Consider the following 27,999-nt stretch of genomic DNA (forward strand, 5'->3'; position numbering starts at 1 on the left):
AAGAAATGAATTTGGAACCTTCAACACTTTCATGAACTTTTGCAGGTGCATCTGTGGCCAAGCTCAGGAACTTTCATTATATCCTTACCCAAATATTAAAATAAGTATTTTTTTAAACCCTGAAATTTGTGAAAGCAGATGGTTTTACGAGGTAGCACCTTTGAGCAGTCAGTCCATATTAAACATTTAGTAAACAAGAAATGTTCTCTATTTATTATTAAAACAGGTGTTGGCACCCAGGAGAACTTGGAGCAGACTGGCAATCCTGGATGGAGATGATTCCCTTCTGTTTTCAGCCAGGACCTCACACCTGATGTTCAATCGTTTCAGCTGAGGGGTGAGTGCAGTGCCTGTGACTGTAGTAGCAGAGAGGGTGGGAGGTTATTGAGAAGAGCATTTAAAGCACAGGCCTGGCTGTTAAACAGCAGGAGCACCAGGATTAGCTGTGTGTATGGAGAACCTGAGAGCTGCCTTTTATTTTTCTAAGTTTAGAAAAATACATTTATTAAGACTCTGCTGCCTAACAGCAACATAAATTGATTAATTGTCCAGAAATTCGAGCCCTTATTACAGTTCTCACAGTCACCTCTGTCATCTCTGTCTGCTTTTCAACCACTCTTCCATTCCCAGGATAAATAGGTATAATTCCTACTGCCAGCTGCCAGGGACTACTGTATTTGCCAATAAATGGGTATCAGGAATAGCTGAATGCAGAGTTGTTTGAATTGAGAAGAGAAAGTTTAAAATTAGCAGATATGATGAATGCTAACATATCATAAGTAATTTATATCCAGATTCATCAAGGACACAGCTGCTGGAGTGTGTGACACGAGAGGGAAAGTCAAGGAATGTTTACTTGGTGGAATGAAATATAGCAGGAATTTGCAGATTACATTAACTGAAATAATGTTGCATGAATACTTCTTTTTAGGGATAGTGAAATAATCAGGAAGAAAAGGAATAAATATTTCACAGATAAACCCTCCTTGTGACAAGTAGTGAAAAGATGATTTTCTTTAAAACTGTGTTGCAAAGCAGAGGAAAAGTTTTATTTAAGGCCAGCTTTGTTTAGAGAATTGATATATTAGGACTTTAAATCCAGTCAAGTTATAATGTATAAAAAGCAAATTTAGTATTTTGAAGAATTTCTATAAAAATTATTTTTCTTGTTTTCACAATCAGCTGAAATAATCAGATAGGAGTGCAGATAGCAGAAAAAATTACATCTGTGACACTTCCGTTTTTCCTCCAAAATATGAAAGCTGCTGTCATATTTCGAATTGCACAGATTTTTAATAGTGTCTTGTAGACTAAGGAATGACTTGGAGGGGTAAGAGGAAGATGTTTTATAATGACAAGTCTATCTTTAGTTTAAAGAAAGAGTAAATTTCAGAGGACAAAGAAGAAACCTTGTGAGGCTTTGTAATATAAGATAGTTATGGAGCCTCTCAAATCCATGGGCACCTGCCTGGGAGTGTTAATGGCAACATTTATTCTGCCTTGGGAGAATTCTTCTAGGCATAGAAGAGAGGCCAGAAGGAGTTTTGTGACTGACAGTCTTGGCCTCCACTCAGTGGTGAGCTACAAAGTCCCAGACTTCATTTAAGGGAAGAATTTTACTTTGCATATGTATTTGACAATCTATTGAATTAATTAACATTAGAACTATAAACAATTCTATGATCTCGCTAAGGAGTTTGCCCTCGAAATGGAAGAGGTTGAAAGAAAAATATGTTTAGGATTAAACAGTCAGAAATGGATTTTGGAAAAAACATGATGAGTTCTTGGATGAAATTATTGGTTTGAGAGCTTCATTAGTGTAGAAACAAAGTACCCAAAAGCAGTTTTGGAATCGAGGGCCGTGCTGACTCTAGAACTTGTATAACTGGAATTATCTATTATGTCCATTTCCTATTGATTGACATTTGGCTGATGATGAAAATTGTTTTCAGTAGTGGACATTTTGATGGTGGTGTATGAGGAAGATCTGTGCAATTCCTGCTAAGGAGGGCTTAATCCTGAGAGCAGGCAAGGAAAGTTTTGTAGGCTATGAAATTCCAGAGGTACAGCACATAAATGGTACAGCCTTGCTGTATCCCCTAAGAGCAGGGTCCTGCATTCTGAGGGAAGGTCAGCTTGTCAAGATGGGCTGATGGGCCTTGCATTGAAAGAGCTGAAGAAGTAAAAAAAATCTGGAGAATTCTGGAAGTGAGAAAAGGCAGATTTCCAAATAGCAGCAGAGAAAAACAAAATTAATAATAGTCTAAGGAATTCAGGCTGCTGCTTATTATTCTTCAATTAACTAGATGTCATATTAGGGAGAAGGGTAGATCTTTGAAAAGGTACTAAACAAGTAAAAATAAGTTGCAATCTCATTTTCTTTTAATGTGGTTACTGCTGAACAACTCAACTCACAGGGCAGCTGCTGGGCAAAATAAGGAGTCCTTTTATCAAAGACCTTTTCCAATAGGCAAATGATAGAAAACTATTGATCCATAAAGTTTTATTGCTCTTCTAGATACTCATTTGAAATCTTCTTCGTGTACATTTAGTATTTTATTTGATTGATTTAGGCAGAAAAGTTGTTTTTATTCAAATTGTACCCTTAGAAAGGGGAAATAGAAGTTCAAAACAGCTTCGTGAAATCAGCCTCTACTCTGTCTGTGACTCTATTTTTGCTTCTTTAGAGGAGGATTCTTGATCTTCTATACTGAAAAGACTTTTCAGATACCCTGTCAGAATTCAGTGTTCTTTTCCTGTCTTTTCCCCCCAGGACATCGTTCCTCCTCGAGGTTTGTACATATGTTCAGATGGGGGGATATTTTCAGCATGATGCCACAGCTGTGTTGCTCACAGTTGCTCTGAAGCACAGTTTGCTGAGGTTGTCAGCTTCAAATCATTCATTTCAACTCTCTATTCATCTCTGCCACAGGTCTCAAAATGAGCTCTATAGAGATTTTTAAAATTTTTTTGGCTGTCTAATAGGAATGATAAAAATATGCACATGGTGGAGAGTGACCACGTATTTTAAGTGTGATTCATTGCAGACTCTTGTCCAAAAAGACTTCTCACTTGAACCAGCATCTCCTTTACTCTCAGCTGCTGCAGCTGAAACTGTGTGGAGGGAGGATGTAAATTCAAGGCAAGCTTCTTATTTAGCATTTCTGCCTTGCCAAATGCATCAGAGACAGGAAATCACTCAGCTTGCCAAAATTTATCATACTGTGTCTCCAAAAGTGAAAACAGGTTTTTCATATAGCAAAGCAAATGCTGTGTTTTGCCACAGATAATATTTTGAAAGTTGGTACAAGGTATCTTTGTAGCACAGATATATTTTTCTTTCCAAACTGATTGCAGACTTCAAAGTACTGAGCTTTTTGAGATCCTCTTAAAACTAATTAATCAACTTTGCAAACTGTGTGTCTTCCTTTCAAGTAGAACCTACAATCCCTCTACCTTGGGGAATAATTTTCTTGTTTTCCTGGCATTTCCCAAATCTAATCGTTGTACCTCTAAATAGGAGATTTGTTATTACAAAATGTGATTAATTAGATAACGTTATTTCTTTATCAGGTGAGAAATCACCACAGGATTGATGATAAGCTTATGAAATCAGCAATGACTGTATAAGGCAAAATGCAATTACTTCTCAATTAAAAATCCATTTGACATATTTGAGAGATTAATAAAAAAATTGGATTTGTTTCTAACAAAAATGATTGGATTTTTAAAAAGGATGAATTGTATTTGATACACCATCTGAATCTAAAGCATAGACCAAAGAAAAATCATAAACTTAGTCAGCTAGAGGTAGCAGAGATTTAATTTTTCAAACATGATCTCTAAAAGGGCTGAATTTTAAGTCAATATGTCACCTGGATGCTGCTATATTCATTAATTTTCCACTTAATCACATTTAAACTCTTTGTTTGGAATAAGGTATTGCATTCTTACTCCTATAATCTCAAAAAAATGCCTGAAATGCAAATAATCTTTGCTACTGTCTCTACTTCTGGGACATCTGTATGTATGGATAGAGGTCTGGGTAGTAAAAAATGGTATTCAGCTTAAAAATGCAGGCATGAAAGTGTTATCTAGTAAATAGTATGTTCATTCCGGAAATTAGGAGTTTTTAAGATGTGGGAAATCAGCTCTTTGCCCTCCTGAGCAGCTGTAAAACAATCTCACCGAAGCCCAATGTCGAAGCAAGCTGACAGCTTGGACATTAGAGCTCTTAAAAGATATCCACAAACAGATTTGATCCCACCATCAGGATGAACAGTAATGCCAAGATCCCCTCACCTTCCTCAAACATATTCCTCCTTTCACCTGAAGTTCCTGCACGGGGATTTCCAGGGATATAAACACTCCCAAATCCCACTGACATCCCTCATGCTCTTGTGACACTGAAGTGTCAAAATAGGGTCAGACTGGGCCCGTTTTCACTTGCAAAATTGAACAATGCATTTGATCTGTCATTTAAGACCCAAGGGACTCCTAAAATAAATTGATATTGGCCCGTGCTGCAAACAGCTGCAGGAAACAAACACCTCGCTGTAGAACCAGTGCTTAAACCTGAACATATTTCCATTGCATTTAGCAGAGTCAAACCTTCCTTGCTTCCATGCTGTGGCCTTTCCAGGGACAGCTTATTCCTACAGCAAGATGAATTTCTTGACTTGTGAAGAGCCTGGAAAACTCTGATGAACATTGTGATCTCGTGGCCAAATGAGGATGTGTTTTGCACAGGAAACTCGTTCTGATTTCAGTCTTATTAATGCAAGTTCCAGGGAGCGAGGGCAGCATCTGAAACTGTCGGCTTTCCAATCAAAGAAAAACTTCCATGGCACTCATACATTATCTGGAGAGCCATATGGATGCTTCCCTGGCAATCCTCCAGTTATCAAGCATCTGATCTCTCACTTTCTGTGTCTTCTTTTGAAAGCTGTACAGTAAAGGCCCACTGATTTTCCTTTCCCATCCTCAGAGATCAAGCAGGCTTTAAAACAAGAAAAGACATGATTTCATTATTTTGGATTCATAAACTCAGAGTCAGAGAATAGCTTCTCCCAGGCTTCAGCTTTAAAGGATGGCAAAAGGACTTTAATCATAATGTAGAAATCATAGTATGTGGGGAGAAAAATAAATTAGCTGGAAGCATTTCATCCTAAATTTTAATCTTAATTAATCTTACAAATACTGTACAACAGAAATGCAGTGATATTTGTTTCCAGTGATTTCTCTAGGGCGTGTACTATGTGGAGTTATTGAATTTCTTTGGTTAAATATTTTATTAGAGTAAAAATGAAGATATGAGCAGACAAAAACTATTAAGAACTTTTTATCATCTTCTTTAAACTATCCTAGATGAAGAGATTTTTGCTCTTGTGAGAATCCAAATAGCCTCATGCTTTTAAGCAATATAATTTTAAAAGGGTTGAAAACCTAAATAAGGAAAATCTTTGTTTTAGGGCAGGTATTTACTACTCTATTATATTAATAGAGTAGTAAATAATATTGAGTACAACTTCAGTGATTTGACCCCGATCCAGACTGGCTGATGTGGGTATGTGTATCCCTTTTTCTGTGCCAGTTGCTGTAATAACAATAATCTTTCATTTTCTGTCTTTGGGCACTATTAAATAATTTATCTAATGAGTTTCAAATACAGTGGACCAGTGGAACCATCCCTAATTAAAAGTTGAAACAGGGTTCTTTTCAAAGTTTTAACTCCTAATGCAAGTTTAGGAATCCTGACTGAGTAGCATCTGGTCTTCATTCCTAAATCCTAAATTCTTCTTCAAATGGAGAAAATTTGCATGTCTCTGCATATTTCTTTCTTCAAGTGTTCAGACTTTCCCACAGGGACCTGCTTGTGGTTTGCATCTGTTCTTAAATTCTTACATTCCTTCCCTTTCTTCCATCAAAGGTGGGTGACAAGAATCCTACAGGAGTGAAGTGGGAATGATGTGTGCATCAGCATGGAAGGAGAATATCTCCAATAATTAGAATAAGGAGGTTTAACTTTTTTGGCAAAAGGGAATTTTTATTTAAATTTTAAAATGTATTGGCTAACCTTGAGATTAAAAAAAAAAAAGCTACTTCAGTCATACAGCTGCCAGCATCTGACATCAGAAAGTATTTTGGTTCACTTGAGGGTTTTATATAGAAAGAGAGCTACACACTTTCCCTGTCTGACCACAGTTAATATTCCTATTGCTCATAGCATGCCCAGTGCTATGTCATATTTCTTCCCTCTATTGTACAATGAGTGTTTGAATTTGATCCTGCATTCCACTTGGAAGTTATTTCTCTGGAAATGACAGAAAGCCTGGGACTCAGATTGCTGCTGCAGTTTTTGTTGGCTGTTTGATAAATGGCAACGTGTGTGAGTGTTCTGGGATTTTGTTTCATTTCAGTTTACTAAAGGCCTAATACAAAACCTGTGGAGGCAACAGAAAAGCTTTTGTCTTTGCATTGGGCCCAAAAGAATTGCCAATATCTGCTGAAAAACCATGTTGTACTTTACAAATGAAAAGATCAGTCACGATTTCTAACAGAGTGCAGTAACACCTCGATTAAAATAAGATAACTTGGTATGTTCTATTATTAAAAATGAGATTTTTCCTTTTGAAAATTCATAAGGAAATACTGACTAAAACCTTTTCTTTGTATGAACTAATATTTTTTTTTTGGAAGTCTTAATGGTCAGAAGCTCTGGATCTTTGCTCCTCCAGCCTCAGCAAATGAATACCTCAAGGGACAGAAATTTCATATACTTCTTTTCCCCAGGGTTATCCATTGTGCTGACTGCATGGCTGTCTCTCTAAACCATCCTATCAATTGCTCAAGTGTGAATGCTTTGTAATATGTTTTATATCTGGAAGGTTGAAGTTTTCTTCTCCTGCTGGGAGTCTCATATTTTGATTAGACAGTCTGAGCTCCTTTCTTTTTTTTTTTTTGTTTTTTTCTTTTTTTGCCTCCTAGGAATTCCTAAAAAATTATCTTGTTGTACAAATAGTTTGGCAACTGAAACTTTGTAGCTTTGTGTAGAATTTACTATCCTCAGTAAAACAGCAGAAATACCCTTCAATTCTAATTACCTCCCACACCAGTAATAACAAGCTACAAGTTCTTTGTTGTTGTAGTAAATATCTTCCTCAAATATGTATTTTAAACTATTATCTCCTCAAAGGCTTTCGTCTTCTAAATAAGGTAACTTATTTATATTACATGTGCACTGTTATGCTGTTTAAACCTCTTATTGAGCAGCAGCAACCTAAGACTTGAGAAAATTGTCTGTAATTTAGAGGTCCTGCATCATAATTGCACAAAAGCAGATCTGGGAAATCTGGTTTGTTCTGATTTATATATAACAGAATGAGGGCTCTTGGTCTGCCTGAGGACACAGTTCTTCAGGTGCAGTGCAAGGAGCAATGAGAACATGAAATAAGGAAACACCAGACTTAGACTTTTCCGACTAGCAGGACCTACCTTATTTACACTTGTTGCTTAGGTAGGGGTCAGAGTTTGGCAAGGATTTACTCACACTCAAATGCTTTATAGCTGTAATCTCAGAAGCTACAAAAGCTGTCATTTCTAGTTCCTGGCTACGTTTGTAGTGCCTCAGAAGCAGCCAGGCAAGGTCATGCCCAGGAAGTCCTGGGACAGTTATCAGAGACAATGTGGAGCCAAGCCGGTTCCTGAGCTGGAAATGGTTGGGGGCCAAGAGTGCCTGGAAGGGAAGGGCTGTGTGTGCTTGGCCTGGCTCCCCCTCATCACAGGACATCCCTTTGTGGCTGCTCGTGGAGAAAGGAGAATGATCTCAGGGAACTTTGGCTCTGCCTCAGTCAGAGGTTTTTGCTTTTGTTTATCTGTGTGATAATGGGAAGAAGAAGGAAGGTAGGGATGGCTATAATGTTTAATTCACTTTCTGGACTTGTTTACCTCTTGGATTGGAGTGACCTCGGGGCCTTATCTGTGGACATTCGTTAAGAACTCTCCACAAGTGCCTGTCTGCCCAGAGTGCTCAATACCTGCTCAGAGAGATGAGCAGAGGAGCAAGGAGGTCCCAGTCCCTGGAGCCAAGCAGCCTTGCCCGGGTGCTCCTGTGGTGCTGACTGAGAGGAGAGGAGAGGCCGTGTCACAGCACTGGAGATGTTTTTCCTGCCCCAGCAATGACCCAGGTCATGATTGCAAAGCTAAAATTTGTGCATGGAGTGCAGACTTGGGAATAAAGCTGCTCTGATAAAGGGTTCAATAATGAAACTGGGCAAACCCCTCCCTTAAACTCCCTCTTTTGATATTGTCAATTACAGATCAGACTGAAATGTGGGGCTGTTTAAGGACTGTAAATACTCTGGGTCACCTATTGACAAAAGGAAAATTATTTGTGACTTTATGGAAAAAAGGGTGTTGTGACTTTCACTGACTCTTCTTCCACTTACCACCCCAAAATCAGTTTAAATTAACATAATCACCCACCAGCAGTGCTTCTCTTTCAGTGCTTTGTCTGGCAGTTACCAGTTCTATGTATTTCAGAATAAATATACTCTATAGCACTTATGGGAATCTTTTGTGATCAGTGACTGATTGGTCACATCTTTTTGCAGAAGTTTCTATCAATTTACACCTTTGTAATTCATTCCATTCTGATTGTTTTCTATCCAGTTTCAACACACACGTACTTTTATTTCTAGCCCACATGGCAATTAGTTCCACAGGAAAAATGAAAAAAAAAAAATATTGTTTTATATTTAAATCAGTCTTGTTTAATGTTTTCTTAGCCTTGCAATCAGAAAAAACCCCAGAAGTACCTGAATTGCCTTTTTAGTATCTTTTTTTTTTCTTTATTTCCATGACACTGATCTGTTCCACACCACAGGTATTACGGATAGCATCCTCTCTGCTTTTCACTTGCTTGGTGGTTTTTGTTTTTTTTTTTTTTTTTTTTTTTTTTTTTTTTGTAGTACTTGTACTTTTCAAATGCTGAAAAATTTAGAATTAGATGTGAGACATAAGAAAGTTGAAGCGACAGCCAAATGTCTCCTTTCACTGGTGTGATTGAGAGCAGAAAGACACAATTCCTGAAACACAAATAAGCTTTTTAGTTTGCTTTCATGAAGAAAACAGATGTTAATTTTAGCAAAGAGAACTATTAGTTTCATATTTAGTACTGGAGAAAATATTGTGGTTTTTAAGGACAGTACCATTTGTAAAGAATGATAATGTGCATTCTGGAGAGATTAAATCCACTCATTTATAACTTCTGCCGCATTAAAGGAGCTGAATATAAATTGATTGGATTAAGCAAATATAATGTTACATTCTTTTCAAGTATGTTATGTATATGTAATTAAAACCAGATTTTATACATTTACAGTGTTTGCAAAATATATATTTGATTTAAATACTTTTTGCATTCAGAATGGCGCATATGCTGTAAAGAATATCTCGAGGGGAAAAAATCTGAGTGCTGAGTGAATATATATTTTAATATAAAGTGAGACGTATATTGTGTCTGAAGTGAGATCTGTGCTGGCAGATGAGGAGAGCTATTCATCCCAAAAATATTAATCCCAAACATACCTTGCTCAAGATTATCTGACCTCCCCAATTCTTGAGTGCAGTTCTTGAAACCACTCCTTTGCCTCTCCCAAGTGTTGATAAACCCTGGGAAGGCCTTATCTGGGCTCCAGCTGGCACAGCCACGCAGCTCTGCAGTCACAGTTCACTCTGAGAGCTTGTGCTGATCTGCCTGAGGAACTGAAATGCATATTTTAAATGCTATCAAAGGACTCTCAAGAGTGTACAGGGATTTAAGAGCAAAATGTGTGGCCATGAGGGAAGCGGGATGCAGATGCTTTGCTAGAGCTTTTTAGGAAGTTAGCAGGTTAGGTTCAGTTAGTTCCTCAGGAAGAGATGGAGAACTTGGCAGCAAACCTGTATTTTTCCATGGCATGTGAAGGGAATGCCAGCATTCAGCAAGAACACATTGGTGTGAAGATGCTGATTTTTCTGATGCATGGAGAACACAGGATTTCTAATGAGTATTTGGTGGTTAGGGAAAAAAAAGCCAAGGAAATGCATCAGAAAGTCCTCATATAAACAACCCTGTGCTGTTGCTGTTTGTGCAGTGTCTGACAGAGAGCTGATACATTTGTTTTTATGTTTTTTCCTCAGGACCATACTCCTTTGCCATGTTGCTGAGGACTTGTGCAGTTGTAAACCATCTGCAAGGTTGCCTGAGATCAACCCCTTGTGAAACCCAGGTAACACGGCAGGAATATTATCACATTGCTCTGGGGCCCTCAGAAGTCTCAATCCCTGAGCTTCTTGAGGGCAAAGCTCCTTAATGAAATCACAATATTTGGATGGCACAGTCCCCAGGATATGTAAACATGCTGCCTAAACAGCTGTTAAATAATTGTCAATGTTTATTCGGGCTCTCAATCAGGGAGAGGTAGATTTTAACACATTTTATGGTGTGGTCTCTGTAGAGAACAAAGTTAATCCTTCTGATAGGGAAGTATTTCAGAGCTGCAGTGCTCTTTTTTTGAAGTCACTGTTTTACTGTGTGCCAGGACAATGATTTTCATGCATTTGCACCCCACTTTGTTTAGAACTTTTGCTCTAAAGCTGGATTTAGATGATGATTAGGTATATTCAGAGAAACCCATGAAACTGGGAGCTCTCAACAGACGGCGTGATCAAACCTGAAGTCTCAGCACAGTGATCTCCGAACAAGGCAAGCTTGAACCAGTTTGTGTCCAAAATTCCATGCAAGAGTTTGCACTTGTTCAAATGCCATGCCACAGCGTGTAATGTGAATATTTGCTGTAATACATCTGTACAGTTGTATGCTGCTGGATGCCTAAGGTTAGACTGGATGCTCCACACAGAGCAGAACTCATTCTCAGACAGAAAGATGTTCCAAGTGGCAGAGCATGAAGTTAGGAACAATGTGTGAATCCACTAAAAGAACAGCAGCTTTTAGGTAAGTATTGTGTGTTTATAACTCTTCAGTTTTGCACTTTTTATTCAGATTTTGTAAAGTGAAAACAAGGAGGAAAAAACCCCAACACATTCCTGTGAATAATTCATTTATAAGTGGAAGATCTAATTTTCACATTAATATCATTTACATAATCACTACTCATCCCAAAGTTTTGCACAGGTATAAAATCTGAAGGTTTAGTTTTACTTTCTGCTTTGCTGTGCACACGAAGCTTTCATTAAGAGCTTTATAGGAGCACAAGATAAGATCATGCTTTCATTCTTAAGATCCAAAAGGGTAAATAGAATATGAAAACTGTTCCTGGATATATGATCTAAATGTATGCAGTGTGACTGCTCTTTTCTAAATATTAACTGTCTGACTTGGTGCTTTGCTCTGTGGCACTGTGACAGCAGGAGAGCCGATGTGATATAAATGATGCCAATCTCTGCACTGTTGGCATGAGCATCTGTCTCCTTGGCAGACTCCAAAGGCAGCTCCTGGCAGCTTTGGAATTGCCTCTAGGTCTATCATATGGTTTAAGCTTCTGACTTTTCCTCTTTAGCTAAAGTCCACTCCATCTGGAACATATTTAATTCTCTTTCACCTTTGATTCTGGAGAAACGCTGATGGAAACACTGTAAATTCTGGACTGAGGACTCTGGGATTGTTTAAATGCTTGTGGATGTCACACTTGTGCTGAGATCTGAAACAGACTCTCGGTGTTACACACTAGAACTGAAATCTGAAAGAGGAAGAAACCAAAAGCACTGTTTCATACAGAACTATCAAGGAAATTGCAATAAAATTTCTTCTTTTGTTTTGTTTGGGGGTTTTGTTGGGTTTGTTTTAAGGTCAGCTCGGATCTGCTCTAGTGGTGTCCTACATCTCCATGCTGGCTGGGCTCCTGGAAGCAGTCTGACCTACCTAGACAGCATCAAGGAGTGGGAGGAGAGTAAAAACCAGCAGTAGGTCTGGGAGAGCTGTGGGTTTAGCCAGGTGGTTGCCGCAGATCAAGGCACACTGCAGCCCCAAGATTCATCCAACTTAGGAAATGGTTTGATTCAAGCATGGACACTCAACCTTCAAAGTTCTACTGTAGATCAGGGCCTATTGTACTACATCCCACAAAACTGAAATAATCTCTTCCTCCTGCTTCTTGGACCAGTTTCTTTGGTCTAAAGACCAAGTATGAATTGTTTTCTCTTACAGCTATAGTGGGATCTGGCTTTCTTAGAGACATAAAACAAAGAAAGCCTGACAGAGATGAAGAAGCTGTCAAAACAAAAGTGGTCGTTCATTTTTTATTAAACCCTGTTCTTTCTTTCATGCTCCTGTATTGCTATTTAAACCATCTTGTTCCCTCACAATCTCCTGCTAACATCAGTGTCTAGCACATGAAAAGGGAAAGGGACATCACCAGTGGAATGTTTCATGCTCACACTTACTAAAATACACTGGCTTTGGTCAGAAGTACAAAACCAACAAGAAGAACAAAGTCACGGGCATTGGGAAAAACAAAGCCAGTGGAGGACAGGGAGAAACAGCTTCTGTGTAGCAAAAGCAGACAGCTTGCTCACTCCTCCTCTGGATGCCAGCACACTTCTTAGGGTCTCTGTGACATCTGGCTCACTTGCTTCGGCTTCGCTTCCCTCTTTCTCTCCCACCAGGAGAAGGCTGTACATGCTGCTCCATCCTGCCATGCCAATTACAGCAAGGGGATAATGACACTGACTCCATTCCAGTGCTGGCTAGGCTTAGAGCCCATTAGACAGATGGGCAAAACATGGGAAAGGCTTGACTGTAACTTTGAGAACTGGGATCTGAAAAGCCAGCAACTTGTTTTTGTTTCTTTCCTGGGTGTAGCACAGACTTCCACGTTGCTTTTCTATGGTAGACTCAGATCTTAACCAAAATTTCAGTTACTACCTCTTTTTCTGACTTGTCTAATGTATCCCATTTCCTCTGTCTGTGAGGGTGACTTATGGAAACAAAGGAAAAACATTCTTGGGAGCTACCGTGCCGATGAGCCTTATCTGAAGTTCCTCATTATGTCTTCCTGGACACACACAGTGCATCTGAATGCTTGGACATCCATTTTCTCAACACAGCTTGAGCCTCACTGGATTCTGTTGGCCTCTGAGTATCACTCAGATTGGTCCGAGCAATCCCTGAACCTGGCATCAATTTGTCTGCCAAAGTTTAATAAATAATGGCATTAACCAGGTAAAGGTTATGTCACTTTAATATTCATATCATACTTCAGTATGCGTTTTTATATCTGGTTGGAGCAGTCACTTGCAAAAACAGCAAGCTTGGACAGCTCCTTTTGAAGAGAGCAGTGCTCAGTGCCAGGCTGTGACACAATATGTTGTTTCCCCTCCTCTGTTGCATATCAGGGAGGTGAGCTTCTGAGATAAGGAAACAATATCTAGTTTGGGGGTTGGCCTTTGACAGACAAAGATGCAAGATAAAGAATGTTGTTACAGGTATAAAAATGAGGAAGGAATCAAATTGGTCAGAAACAGAGAGACACAGGTGACTCACTGTGAAATAAGGGAATCCAGTGAGGATGGGCTACTTTTTATCTTCCCTTGTTTTACTTTGTGGCTTTCAAACCACCCTGATTCCTCCTCTAAATCAGTTCTGACCATCTTGATACTTGGAAGTGAAAAACTTTTTCTTGCACTAAACTGGGTATAGCATCTTATTTACTTGTTAATGTAGCTGCCAGATTATATAACTGCCAGATCATGTAACTCCTACACAAACTCCCAAGAGAAGCAGGATTAACTGAGGAGGTAAATACTGCACCAGTCAGTATCTTTGCAGACCATGAGTGGCAAAGGTACAACAGAAAACTTAATCCATAGCCTTCAGTCTCTGCACTGCTGTCTCGTTGGATGTCAAACTGAGAAAGAGGAGGTTTAGATTTGATTTGGAAAAAAAAATCTTCCCTGTGAGGGTGGGGGGGCCCTGGCACAGGGTGCCCAGAGCAGCTGTGGCTGCCCCTGGATCCCTACAAGTGCCCAGGGCCAGGCTGGACAGGGCTTGGAGCAGCCTGGGACAGTGGAAGGTGTCCCTGCCCATGGCAGGGGGGTGGGACTGGATGGGCTTTCAGATCCCTTCACGAACCATTCTGTGATTCTGTGACTGTCAGAAGGGGTTAAAGAATTAGAATATCTGTAAAGTTATCATTTAAATTATCAGCCACTTGGTAGATAATTGTAAGATCAGAGGACATGTTTTTACAAAGGGATGTGGAAGTACCTATGAAAATGCAAAGCCGGTTTATAAAAACCAGATATTTAAGAAGAGAAAAATATTTCAAGGAACCTAACAAATCTTGTTGGAATACTGGTGCCTCTTGTATTCTCATCCTGGAAATCCTTTGGTGCAGATCTGCCACTTTTTTCTTGATGGATGTATTTTGTTAAAGGCATCTTGTGGTAATAGATGCTGTAAGTGCAGCCTGCTGCACAATAGCAAGGGCCATCTCAGAATAATAGAAAGTTTAGAGTTTGAATCCATCTGTCACAAGAAAAGACTACCTTAGATGTGTGAATCAAATAAATGTCTGTGTACAACTCTAAAACTGATAGCAACTTCATTTATTTTGTGCTTTAAAGAAGACCAGGATAACTTTCACTCTAACTTCACCAAAACAGCCCTAGCCTTAAACTTCATGTTACCAAAATCAGGAGTGAAAGGGAATAGGACATTTTCCTGCATTTCACTGGTTTATTTATGGTTGATTTAAGGTTATTCTTTTTTGTTAGTGGGGGGGGGAGAATGAAACAAAACCCCAAACCATTAAAAAACAAACACACAAAAACCCCACACAAACCAGCAACAGGAAATATGCAAGTGGGTTTTTTTTATTATGCAAAAAAATATTCCTTTTGTGTACCAAGGGAATAAGTCAATTTGTACTAAATAGGAAAGAACAGGAAAAGTGCCAAAAGATGCAAAGGTTTATTTTTCTACAAAATGTGCCCCTGGCCATTTCTATCAAACAGCCAAGCAATGTTAATGGCACATGCCCTGCAGTTTACAGTTGTCAATATTCATCTTTTGCCATTTTGCTGGTGTTCTGAAGTAACAAATTTAGAATGTTCAAGCCCTGCAGTTGTCAGGGTCCAGCTCAGGAGGGTTGTGGTGTAGCCTGTCTAGGATTTAACTCCAGGAAAACTCTGTCCCACACTAGAAGTCAAGGGAGGATGTCTCTAGTCTGAGTTGAGGGTACGAATATGTTTGTTCTGTGATCTTGACTGTTCTCTCTTTTTTTTATTACATTTATTTTGTGGGGAGGGAAGTGGAATGAAAAAAAAAAAAAAGGCTCTTTTTTAAATACCAATTGAGAATGAGAGAGTAAAATATATTTTCTTGGGAAATAAAATCTTGAAGCTTTACATAGGTTTTCCTTGCAAACTTGCTAATGATCTGTTTTGAACACATTGAGAAAAAGTAGCTTCCCAGTAGGAGCCATTTATATTAGAAGACAGAAAGTTTCAGTTTTTTGAAGTGTTTGATGAGGGAGAACAGCATATATGAGAAAAGGAATAAAATCTGAGTGTTGCCTCTCTCTTTTAGATGCTTATATAAACAGCAAAGATCCCACTAAGCCGCTGTTTCTTTTCAGGTGCACATAATGTACAGTTTTGCTTTCATGTTCCAAAGGGGTTGTGCTGTTTGTATGGGACCATGCAGGCAGCGGATGCTAGAGACAGAAACAGAATTCCTGATTTTATATCCCCCAAATCACTGTAGAACAGGGTTGTACAGGAGGGCCAATAATGAGCTCTACGCTCAAAATATGAGAAATCAATTGGTGTACACCTTTCTTTTGAAATTATTTTGATTTCCCTTGAATTAACAAACTTTTTCCATAGTCGCTTCTCTAATCATGGCTCTAAGGGTTTTTTTTAGAAGCTATTTCAAAGTTGGAAGAACCATAGGTATAAAATCCATTTGTGTCTTTGGAACTTTTATTTCCTTAGTTTTAGGCTAAGTGAATATCCATGTGCCTAACCAGGTCTGTGCTCTAAAATTTAAGGTAGAAATTAGAGTGATAAAGAAATAACTGAAAGAAAGTGAGGAATTTTAAGGGAGATAAAGAATGTATACGAGCATGTGGGAAGAATTATAAGTGGAATGTATGGCAGTGAACTTTCTGCTAAGAATAAGAGGAGAACTTGACAGGTTCTTCAAGGGGGCTGTTAGAGTTTACTGAATAAATTTCCTCTGTGAAAAAACCCATCCAATCTCTCTCGAAAAAACCAAAACTTAATCAGCCAGATAGTCTGGGCACTGACTAAAGGCCCTGCAAACTCCCTGTCCCAAATTTTGTCTGATCTCCCAGACCCTGCTCTCAGTCCAGCTCACGCATCACCTTGTGTCCCCCTAAGCAGTAAAACCAACCTTAGAGGGAGGAAAAGGGAGGGCACATTTGGAAAGGTTTACAGGAGATGGTGAGATCTCTTTGGCCCTTCTATGTCCATTAGAATAACACTTAATACTTTAAAATATTTATTGAAAATACTTTCCCAACTGGTAGTGCTGCAAAATTATCAGGCTTGCCTTAGCAATAACATCCTGCAGTACCAGTGAGTGTCTCTAACACCAGACTGATTTCCTCCATTATAAATCGAATTATGAATTCCTTATTCATCTGTGCAAGAATAGTTACAATATACAACCAAGGTACTCAGCTGCCTTAGGATGGAACATGAAAACACCCTGCCCAGGTTCACATCATCTATATGGGCAAAATTTAATTATCTAAGGGAGACATTCTGCTCAGGTCACTCACTGTCCTAACAAGCATCTCTTCCCTAAAATACTGATGTCAATATAATGGATTAGGACAGCTGTGTCAAATCCAATTACTCATTTAGCTTAGATTTGGTTTCCTTGATGGCTGCAGAACCAATATGGAACAGAAACTTTGTATGATAATGAAAATAAGTTTTGATTTAGGGAATAAACTAATAAACCACCAAAACATTATTTTGTGACTGGCTGGCACAGTGGGCTCTGAGTATCTTGGTGGCCAACCTGGTATCTTTTTGGTCACTAAACATATATGGAAAATAGAAAACAAATCTTGCAAGCAGGTAGTGTAGAATTACTGACAAATTACAGATATTTGGGGTTATAAACTAAGAAACAGTGAGGTTATCGGGGGAAAGCACTGTGAAGTGCCACATTAAAGGCTGGGTAGGAAAGGGACAAAAAGGTGTCACCTTTTTGTGCTGTGGAGGGAGCCACCTATGCAGGGAAAGTACAAAAAGGTCTCCCAAAGTTTGTGATCTCAGATTTTGACCAAGCAGTTTTTGTTGCTGCATATTTATTGCTTCACTTCTTTGATTCTAAGAATTAATGCAGGTGCTTGTTGCTTGTGTGGCAGTCTCCCAGCCAGTTAGAAGCAGGAATTTAAAAAAGATTGTTGAGAAAATGAGCTAATCTCTAGCTGTTTGTGAACTACTTTTATACCAATGAAATACTCCTGGTTTACTAATACTGTAGTATTAGGGCTGGAACTAGCAGTCAAAAAGGCTGTAAGTAATGTGACTTCCTGACTTTGGGAAGGCAAATTGTCCTTGTGGTTATCTGTGAAATATCTACATGTCTGGGAATTAAATTTTACTGTTTGGCCTTACTGTGGCTGTTTCCAGGAACTCTGGAGTTCTGAATGCTTCCACCCTGTCCCTGAGATATTTGTTCCCTCTTTGTCAGTCACTGAAGAGCAACCACCTTACACAATTATGGTGCCAAACCAATCAAGCATTTGCATGTCCTGGCACTGCACAGAACAGAAAGCACAGCTGAAATGACGTGAGAAAGGATGTTGAGGAAACAAGACAAGGGATGAAAATCTAATGTACAGAGTCAAGGTCAAGCAGACATTACTGTGTGAATCAGAGATGCTCCAAAGCATGAAAAGAACACGTGGAGGAAGATTGGAAGGAGGAGGAGGTGGGAATGGCTGATAGATGGTGTCACTGTGCCATTCAGAGGTTGCTGGGCTCTTGAGATGAGCAGCTAAAAAGAAGGTGCTACCGAGAGAGCTGAAAGCCATCATGCTTCCCTGAACAAAGAGTTAATTGCTTGGTAGGAAGTGCAGTCTGTAAGTGAATACATTTTATACTTGGGGCATACAATTTGCTTGAGCAACTCATTTGCAAACAAAACGAAGTTTCAAGAGAATCAAAAGAATCTGTGAGTTCAAACTAAATTCAAGACATGGGTTCAGTCAGAAATGAAGGAGGAAGGAAATTGAAAGCACACAGTGAAAGAATTGAGCTTTTAGTTGGGTATTGCTGTTTCATTTCAAAGAATTTTGCAATTAACTTTAACCTGCAAAACAGTCTTGTTCTAAAGTCTAATGAAAAGAGCAAAAGCTTAGACTATATTTTTGGTTTAGATCCAAAGAGAAATTAGGTTTGGCCCTAAAATTCCATTGCATGAGATTTTGTTTTGATTCTCCTAAACAACGTGGATGAAAAATATTTTGCTTTCATGGCAGAATTGTTTTTCTAGGACACAGCTCTCAATAAACTTCAACATGTATTTGCTTATATGTACCATATGTACCTGTCACAGTAGGAAATTCAGGAAAAATGCCCTTTTCTTGGAAATACTCAGAAAATAAAAGGGGGATCAGACTGCAAGAGCAGTCACCTTCTCATAACCAGAGCTTTTGGGGGGCTCCTTTCCTAAAGAAACAGAGAGAATTTACCTGAGAACTCAAATGTCTCCTGGAAAGAGCTCAATCAATCTCCTATGTTCAGCTTAGGCATTTCACTGTTTTAAATAAAATTCACTGTCCAGTATATTTGAAATTAATACCTTGCTAAATTCTTGTATTTTTCAGTTTGATTCCTATTTAATACCAAGAAATAGCGTGGAGAAAATGAAAACCTTTTTTTCTTTCAATTGTTTTCTTGGCTCTTATATTTTCAGGTTTTCCTTAACAGTAATAAAAGAGAACAGAGAGATGTACCACTGGAATTCTATGTGCTGCCTTATAAACTGAGAACAAATAAAAACACTTTCTTAAAAATCTGTCAATTCTAACATAATAGGCAAAATTAGAGATTCTGATAAACCATTTAACGACTATATTTTCATGGCAAATATGTTTGCGTAAAATATATTATTTTATTAAAGATAAATAAAACCAAAGCTGCTAAAATCTTAGGACTTTTGTAACAGAATTTACACTTTAATAGCATCTCTCTTCCTTCAACTAATGCAAGCTTTTATATGGACTAAGTACAAAGCTTTCCTTAATTCTCTTCCTTTGTCCCACTTTGACAGTAGGGATGGTTGTAGAATTGACTCTTCCAATGGAGAAATAAGAGAAAGACTGGGGTTTCTTTGATTTGAAGCCTTTTGCTGCCAAGCTAAATGTGCATGAAGCAGAGGGAAAAGAACAAAGCAGATGAGAGTAGTTTCTGTGTTAAATCCACTTCCTACACCCGCTGCTGAGGTGGGAAAGATGGAACACATGGTCCTTTCAGGCTCACACAACGACCTCGTCTCAGGTAATTGTCTATAAGGCCGTTCTAGTAAGGAGTTCACAGAGGTCTTGTGAGAGCTGCTTTGCCTCTAGATCCTCTAGAACTGAACTGAGAAGAGGGAGGAGTAAAAAATGATGGAAGAAAAATATGGTGTAAAGGGAAGAGACTGGAGGGAGACAGTGAAAAAAGTGACATGAGGCATTTTTCATCTGTTGTTTAGAAAGACTGAGTAGTCTGCACTGCTGCTTGGACATCTCTTTACTTCTGTGAAAGCATTTCTAAAAATCACGTGAGAAATGCAGCAATAAATTCCAGACTCACAAAACGATCACATGTTCTGTTAGCCCATTCCTTCCTCCCTTCCTGGATGGAACGCTGAGGAGGAGCAGCAGAATATCTCTATGTGTTTGTGACTCGCACATTTTGGGTCACTGAAATCCAGCTCCTCATTCCTTGTTTTTACAAGTCGCAATTTTAGGTCCTCTGATGGCCATGGCAGATGGATTTGTGTCTGTTATCTAGGACAAACTATCTAGGACAATTTAGAAAACAGACTTGCACTAAAAAACCTTGACTACTTCACTGGAAACAGATGTCATTAGTCTTTTACCCAGTCAATTAAAATTTCCCCTAAAATGATCACATTACATTGATGAACCCATTCTATGGAAATCTAGATTTCTGAGCATATTTCTGTGTTCCAAACCCTGTTTTACTGGTGTGTATATGTCCATTAAAATTAATTTTTTAACATTGAAAATGTGTTAAATAAAGGATTTCATCTCTGTGTGATATACATATATTTGTAGCAAAGGTGAAGAGGGTTATGGAGATGGATTGGCTGGATTAAATGTCAGTTTTTATGAAATCATTTAAAAATATGATAGAAAAAACCCAAAGCAGAAGGAAAAAGAACCAAATGTCCAGTTGTTAAATGCTGTCATGAACCAAAATTGTAAGAACCATCAGGGACAATGACATTCATCCCCTTATCAGTTTTCTGCAAACAGATTAGGAATTCTCACTTGGAAAAAGGAAAGTAAAGATGATTCCCAACTTGGAAATTTAAACTCCTGTTGGCAGTGGAGAATGTGCTGTGAGCAAGAACTTGAGGTCACTCACACACTGCAAAGTGCAGCTCAGCTGAAATCCCGCAGAGATCCTGGAGAATCTCTGCAGTGCCGTGGAAACGATGGCAGAGCAGAGGGCAGAATGTATATGATAAAAACTTCTTTGTTTAAAATTCTGCCATCACGAGGGATGAATGGGTTTTGGACTGGAGAAGCAAAGAGTCCAGTAATTTGTATCATCTTTGCAATATGTATGGTGCAGCTTCGAACATTCCTAATGTGCCACAGATGGTCTGGTTGGGCAGCAGGACTGCCAAAAGTGAATGTATGAAATTAATCTCTTTTTCACTCTATCACACCATCTGTTGCCAGTTCACTGCGTCTGTTAATAATAACAAGTAATTAATAATAATTTCAATAATTTAATTAATAAGTACCCAGTTGATTTGAAACCACTTTTATTGGGGTTTACTGGTTTAGTCTCTTTTTTTTTTTTCATCTGTGCAGGTTACATAAAGAAGGTTTGACCTGTTTTCTAAGTGACCAAACATATAAGTTAATTTTGTGTCTACTCCTAATGCTGATATATAAGCTCGAATGAAGTAGAAACTCACTTGTCACTGAGGCTGAGGAACAGATTTAGATCTTTGCTGGATTTGGATTGTAGAGGGTACACTTATGTTAATATCAGGTACAATCTGGCCTCAGGAACATGGTGGTCTCTAACTATTGTTATGCTATTCTTTCAGAGAACAAAAATTATATTTAGCTTGGAAAAGATAAAACTTTCCTTCAGTTTATTCTCTTTCCAGAGTATTTTTCTCCCACAAATATATGTTTCTCATTTATTTTTTATTGTATGCATTATGCCCCTTACAATGTTTTTTGATTATTACTGTATAACTCTTCACTTTCTGTTTGTAAGTCATTGCTCAAAAATTTCTGATACCATAATTTTGTATTGGTCCTACAGGCTTTTTAGGCATCTAAAATAATTTATTATGGGTGATAACTGCAGTTTTTTCATCTTCTCCTTATAAGTGTGCTTTCAAACTTAACTAAGCATAGCCATATTTATAATAGGATGAAAGGTTCCAAAAATAAGCAAAAACACAGTTACTCATGATTTGAATTCTTTATATATGTATGTTAATTCAATAATTTTCCCTAGGCAGATTGAGTTACTTATTTTATTTCCTTTTTCATCAGATTTTTATTTTTCCTCTATGATGTTTTATGTCTACCTGGTTTTCTAATATCAAAGTGTTCACAGTTTTGTCAAAGCCACAGGCTGGGGGAGCGAGGCAAAAACAAGAGTAGTGCCCCAGCCCCCACTACACTCATAGAAGGGAGTATATCAATTATTTCTGGTGTTTTGTTCCTTTCCAAAGGCATGCAGGAAAGGCCAGAACTGAACCTTTCCTTCACAGTTTATCATCTTTTACACATTCACCGTGCACTCCCCTGGTATCAGCTTGTAATGTATGAGCACTGGTTACTTTGGGCATGTTTAAAAAAGTGCTTTGATTGATGTCACGTGAAACAGCCAAATTATTCTTTTTTGATAGCAGCATCTGCTGGGTTTTTGTTTGTTTGTTTGTTTTAGGGGGTTTTTTTGTATGTTTGGTTTTTTTTAACAGATATTTACATCTAGGAATCATAATCCCATAAACCCCCTTTTTTTAGAGATCAGGTGTTATTAATTCCATAGCACATTCAGTTCAGTTTACTTTATCATTATCAAACTCATCTGTTTCAGATGAAGGAAATGCTGGAGTTATGTAGCAGGTACTACATTTGAAGAGAAAATTCCCTTTCCTCTCCTCCCCACACTTGAATTTAGCTCGTAACTTGGAAAACAACATTCAGGTTTACACCTGGGTGCAAGTTCTTGCATCAGGAAGCTCAGTTAGAGCTTCAGGTTTTGAATTTAGAAGTTCCCAAAGAAAACATTCCTGGAATTGTTCTTTCTAACTTTCAGCATCACGCCTGCCCTCAGTGTAAATGTTTGCTTTTAAAAATCCACTTACCATGTGGCCTAGAACACTGCAGCAGTGGATCCCACAAATTAATGAATAAAATGCACACACAAAAAGGTTGTGTGTGTTTTAGGTGGGGTTTGGATTGGTTTTTGCCTCTTTCTGCAAGAGGTATATATAGTATATAAAGTTTTGATGAGGTTTCCAAGGAATGATACTTCAGAAAAATAAGATGGGAGAAGGGCACTGGCCAGAAGGCGGCTCAGGAATTCCTGATTTTCCTTTTTAACCATGTGTTTTCATTAAATTTTGTGAATAGTCAATCTACCTACTGTCTTCAAAAAGGAATCTAGGTGACTATGGAGGTCTCACCACACGGGAAGACAAAGAAATCTCTTTTTTTTTTTTTTTTTTCTCAGTAAGTGTTTCTACATCCCAAAAGCAGAGCACACGGGAAAAATGGCTTTTCTGTATTTTTGCTTTTGGAAGCCTTAAAAGCAGATATGATGCAGTAATCTCATTCAGAATAATGTCAGTGCTATATTAAAAATGAAATGCGATATTAAAGAATCATATTGAAGTCTTGGGAAATAGGTTTCTGGTCTCATCATTTTCTTAGGTTTCATTAATATTGGTCACATACAATCCTTATTTTGTCTTCCAAGCCAACTGAATTTTTATCTGTACGTGTTCACAAGGACTGCAGAGAGGGGAATATCAGAGTTGAGGAGCAACATGAATTGGATGTCATTTTCTCTGCCACTTGTGTAATCTCTAATAACACAGGCATCTAATAACCTCCATTTCTTACTGACAGCTCACTGAGCTGGGAATGCAGGTTTCTGCTGCTCGCCAGGAGCTGTTTTATTGACTGAACTCTGGAGAAGTTGTCTCAGATTTAAGGGTGTGCTGAATTATAGCCAATTGCACTGAGCAGAAATCCTCAAAATCCGTTTTAAATATAGGTTTTACCAATACATGAATGCAGAAAGAAAATCCCACTCTCCGTTTGCTCACAGGAAGGAAATATAAGAAAAGGAAAGATTAAGGCACAGCTGATTCTTACAACTCTGGGTTCTTTCTCGGGAGGCAGTGAGGGGATTCCAGAATTCCACAGCCTGCTCTGAAGGAGTGTGCCACTGTGCCAGCTCAGGAAAATGTGCCTTATTCACTCCATCATACTGGTTTAGTGTTTTTAGTTGTATTTTCTCCTTTGAGCTTTAATAGTGGAAAGTTGGAATTTGATTCCAAAGCTTCCTGGCAAGACCAGACAGAAGAGCCATGGACTAAAGTCCCTCCTTACACCTGTGCCTATGTTTGATAGGGTGGCATTGCATCCCATCCAGGAAAGCCAATGGGAATGCTATTTAAGAGGGGGTTTTTAACTTTGTGACTGAGAGAATATAATTCATAGAGATGTTTTCATGACAAAACATTTTTAATCAGGAAAAAATATCAAGCAATAGACTGTGACCTGTCAACATAAACACAGCTTAGTGAAGCCACCAACAGACCTCCAGCACAGCACTCTTCTGGCAGATTCAGCTTTTGTGGAGGCATCTGAAACCAGATTATTTTCTCTGAAATTGTGTGTGGTTTGTTGCACATATGAATTGATTCAGAGACAAAACTCATCATTTTGTCTGTTCCACTGACATGCATGAAGAGTTTGCTGCGTTCTGAGGCTGTGCTGCCTTGGTAAGGCCAAGTGCTGCCTGTCCCCTCTCTGCTCCTTCCAGCACTGGGGGCTGGACCTCGTACAGCTCTGCCTGGCTGAACCCAGGGACCAGGTGATGGAGTCAGAACTGTGACTGTACCATAACCACTGCCCCTGCACTCAATTTTTGCTTTTTCTCCACACAGTCTTATTTGTTGTTTAACAGCTGAGGTGTTTCTTTCCTATTTGTTTTTCCTCTGAAAAATGAGTAGCTGATTATTAGTGCACTTCTCACTTTTAACTGCACTATGTTTTAATCTATTTTAGTCTTTCTACAAATGTGAATCCTACCTCTGGCTTCCTAAAGCATGATATTTAATTTGTCATTCCCAGCTCCTACTGAGGCCATGTCCTGCACAGAACTATCCTTTTAAGGTTACAGCCAGCAGGATTGCAGCAGAGCAATACAAGTACTAATAACATATATTCCACAATTTCTTGCTGGATAGGAAGTAGAATTGGCATCAAACTGAATAACTAAAATAACTGATTTATCATTCTAGAATAATAAAGCTGTTGAGTTTTAAATTGAATTTTAAATGAAAAATACAAGTTAATCTTGAGTTTAATCAGAAGATACATGTTAATTTTAGAATGATATTGGGGGTAGCAGCTTTGGCTTTCATTTCAGCTGGGTTCTTAGCCCATCTCAAGGTGAGGTGTCTGTCTGAGTTAATCATCTGGACTTCCCCATGGCACCACATGAGCTCCACCTGCCTCCTGGGGGGGTTCATTTTACCTCAGACATTACTTCCAGGTGCTTTTTTCTCTCCTCTGATCACGACTAACTCAGAGCAGATTCTTAACATCCAGATAGCTCCAGTCAGATGTCAGCACTCATAGCTGCTCTTCCCAGTGTTAATTCAGATTTATAGACGCATTTTGTGCTTATACATGTATGTATGTATGTATGTCAAGAGAGCTGTGTGAAATGGGAGCTCCTTGTCATCCTGCCCACAGGGGCTACTCAGGTGGGGGTCAAACACTCTTTGAAGGGTTCTTGCCAGAGGCAAAGCTCTTCCCCTCCAGAGCGTGGCAACTCAGCACTAAAGCATGGTCAGTTGTCAAGGGGAAAGAGCTCTGTTTTTGGGATATGAAAGAGCAAACAGAAAGAATTAATCAATATTTCAGAAGTTTTCGATAGGAACAGAAGGGCTGATGAATTTGAATGGATATTGCTGTGCATTTTTTCCTAGGAGTTTGCTCGTTGTTGGTTTTGGTGCTCAGTCCAGTGTTGTACTTATGTCCATTACCATTGAAATGCTCTTGAAATGTGTGAAAAAAAGGAATATTGACTCAGGCAGAATGCAGAAAAGGTTTTGTGCTTTTCCAGCTTCCTAGACGTGTTTTATGTAGAAATAATCATCCTGTTACTAATTCATAACTTGATTCTTTCTACAGCCCATGGAAATAATAGATAAATATTAGCCAGAAGTCAAATAGCTTTGTGTGGTGCAGAGATTTTTCCCTAGAGTTTAATTATTCTTATTTTAAATGTTGTTTCTTTTGTAGCATTTTATCCTATTAAATATTTGCTGTCCTAAAATACCATTTTAAAAGGATTTGGCAACAAAAGAAATACAAGATCCACTGTGTTTAAATCCATGCTGAGGCGTGTATTGCTCTCATGTTAATGCAGGATTTAATTTCACATGCTTCACTTTATGCCAAGTCAGAGCAAATAAATATCTTGTTCCATTATAATCTGTCCTGGGATTTTTGTTTCTGATGGATCAAAACACTTCATTATAAGGCAAAAGAAAAAAAACCAACCAAACAAAACAAAACTAAGGTGTGAGGGGGGAAACAAGTATTTGATTCAAACAATATGAGGACCTTGCACAGATATAATATTAAAAAAAAAAGGGGAAAAAAGAGAAAAACCTACATTTGAGAGAGACAAAAATGTCTGTAAATAGGCCATACTTGCTGAACTTTGGACACCAGAAAACTGACTCAAATCTTGCACTTCCACACTTCTTCTTTCACATAACATGAAAATGAACAAATTATTTTGCAGTTGTTGATTTAAGAGTTCTATTTCCTCACCTCACTTTGATCCTGGTTTAGATGCTTGCTGAGAGGCTTTTTAAGTAAATATAACGGTTCCTTGTTAATAATTAACTGTTGTTCACAAATAACTTCTTAAATAGAAGGAAAACGCAAAATTCTTTGAATTAGGACCTTTATGAAAGATATAGGGCAGCATAATTATTTTACCTATAAATTAATTTGCAGAGTGATTGCTCTCTGTTTGATAGGGTAAATAGGACTGTGGATCTGGAAACCCATATCTTATGATTTAGGTCAATATTTATTTTCAGTTAAAATGGCTATTCTTGGCACATTGAAAGTATGAAGTTAAAAATATTAATATGAAAATAAATGCTGTAATGGGCAAGTTCTCTGAAGAGCTTCACACCTAAAATCTTTATTTTCAGGCCAGATTGAAATGCCACAAAAGAGGCAGTTCTGGTCTGCTCAGTTTCCATTTCCATATAAACCTTCATTACTTACAAGCTACAAAATTAATGAAAAGTTAGGATTTTTTTCCAGTTTGACCTAAAGACATAGAAAAATAGCAAATCAGGAAGATATGAGGAAATTTTTTTTTTCCATTTCAGGTGACACTCAAATTAGCAGCCATAATCTGCTCTTCAGGATTATTTCTCACAATAAAGCTCTAACCTATAACCTGCTGAATGATATTATTAAAATATTATTCCAAAATATAACTAATAATTACACTATTGTTACCTCTTTAATAATTTTAGACCCAGTGTGTAATGCCAAAACTCACAGTGGGACTGGGTTTGTTTTGAATTCTTTATTTTGTACTCAGTATAAAAAGTGACAAGTTTCCAAGGTGCATTTTCAATATTCAAGGGAAAAATCCAAACAAACAGGGAAATAAAATTAGGTTGAATGTGCAAAGTAAGTTTGTTTTGACATGTAATATTGAAGCTCTTTGTTATTACTCTGAATGAGAATGGTAATTTGATCCCTTACTGAGGAAATTATAATTTTTAGATTTTGCAGAAAATATCTCACATATTTTACTAAACCCGTAATACTGTTTTCTGAGCATTTGTTGCATCTCCTCGAAATTACACTTTTGAAATGAGTTATTGTCTTGTTTTGATGAAAGTAGAACATTTGGTTTCCTTCCTCTCGAGGCATTCTTTGAATGCTCTGCCAGTTTTGCATAGTTACATTGAAATATTGTTGATATATTTAATGTTTGTTTCTGACATTTCAGAAAACACTCTGAATATTGTCATCGTGGAAGGTTTTTCCTGCCTATTTGAGCATTCTGCACCAACACCAAATTAAAATATCTATGAGGTTTTGCAGATCGTCCTGCTCCTTCTTATTTGTACGTGAGGAAGCTTTGCCTTCTCGAGCATCTCTGCTTCCTGGAGACATCTGGGGGGATAATTTACATGTGCAACCCCAAACTGATTAATATTTAGGCAGTATGGTTTATAACCTCTCTTGTACAAGAAGAAACAGTTTGTTTAGTACTTCATGACATAATACAATTTCTGCTGTAGGATAAATTCTCTCAGTCTCTTACAGATATATCTGAAGAGGCCAAGGCTGAACCTTGTGTGCGGTGCTGAGTGTAACTTTCTCTCTTCACTTGAAGTTTCTCGGCTCTGAGTGATCCACGTGAGCAGGGTAAATGTTTGCAGATGCAAAATTTCAACAA

The 27,999-nt window shown here is 38.2% G+C and overlaps 1 long non-coding RNA gene across 1 annotated transcript; it reads left to right on the forward strand.

Annotated features, from left to right (window-relative positions):
- Positions 1-229: 229 nt before the first annotated feature.
- On the forward strand, positions 230-27,995 carry LOC104691310. The gene is made up of 3 exons (XR_752130.2): positions 230-337; positions 10,183-10,271; positions 27,857-27,995. It is a non-coding gene; the product is annotated as an uncharacterized LOC104691310 (long non-coding RNA).
- Positions 27,996-27,999: the final 4 nt, after the last annotated feature.

This window comes from Corvus cornix, chromosome 4A, assembly GCF_000738735.6.
Source record: "Corvus cornix cornix isolate S_Up_H32 chromosome 4A, ASM73873v5, whole genome shotgun sequence".
NCBI classification, from domain to species: Eukaryota; Metazoa; Chordata; class Aves; order Passeriformes; family Corvidae; genus Corvus; species Corvus cornix.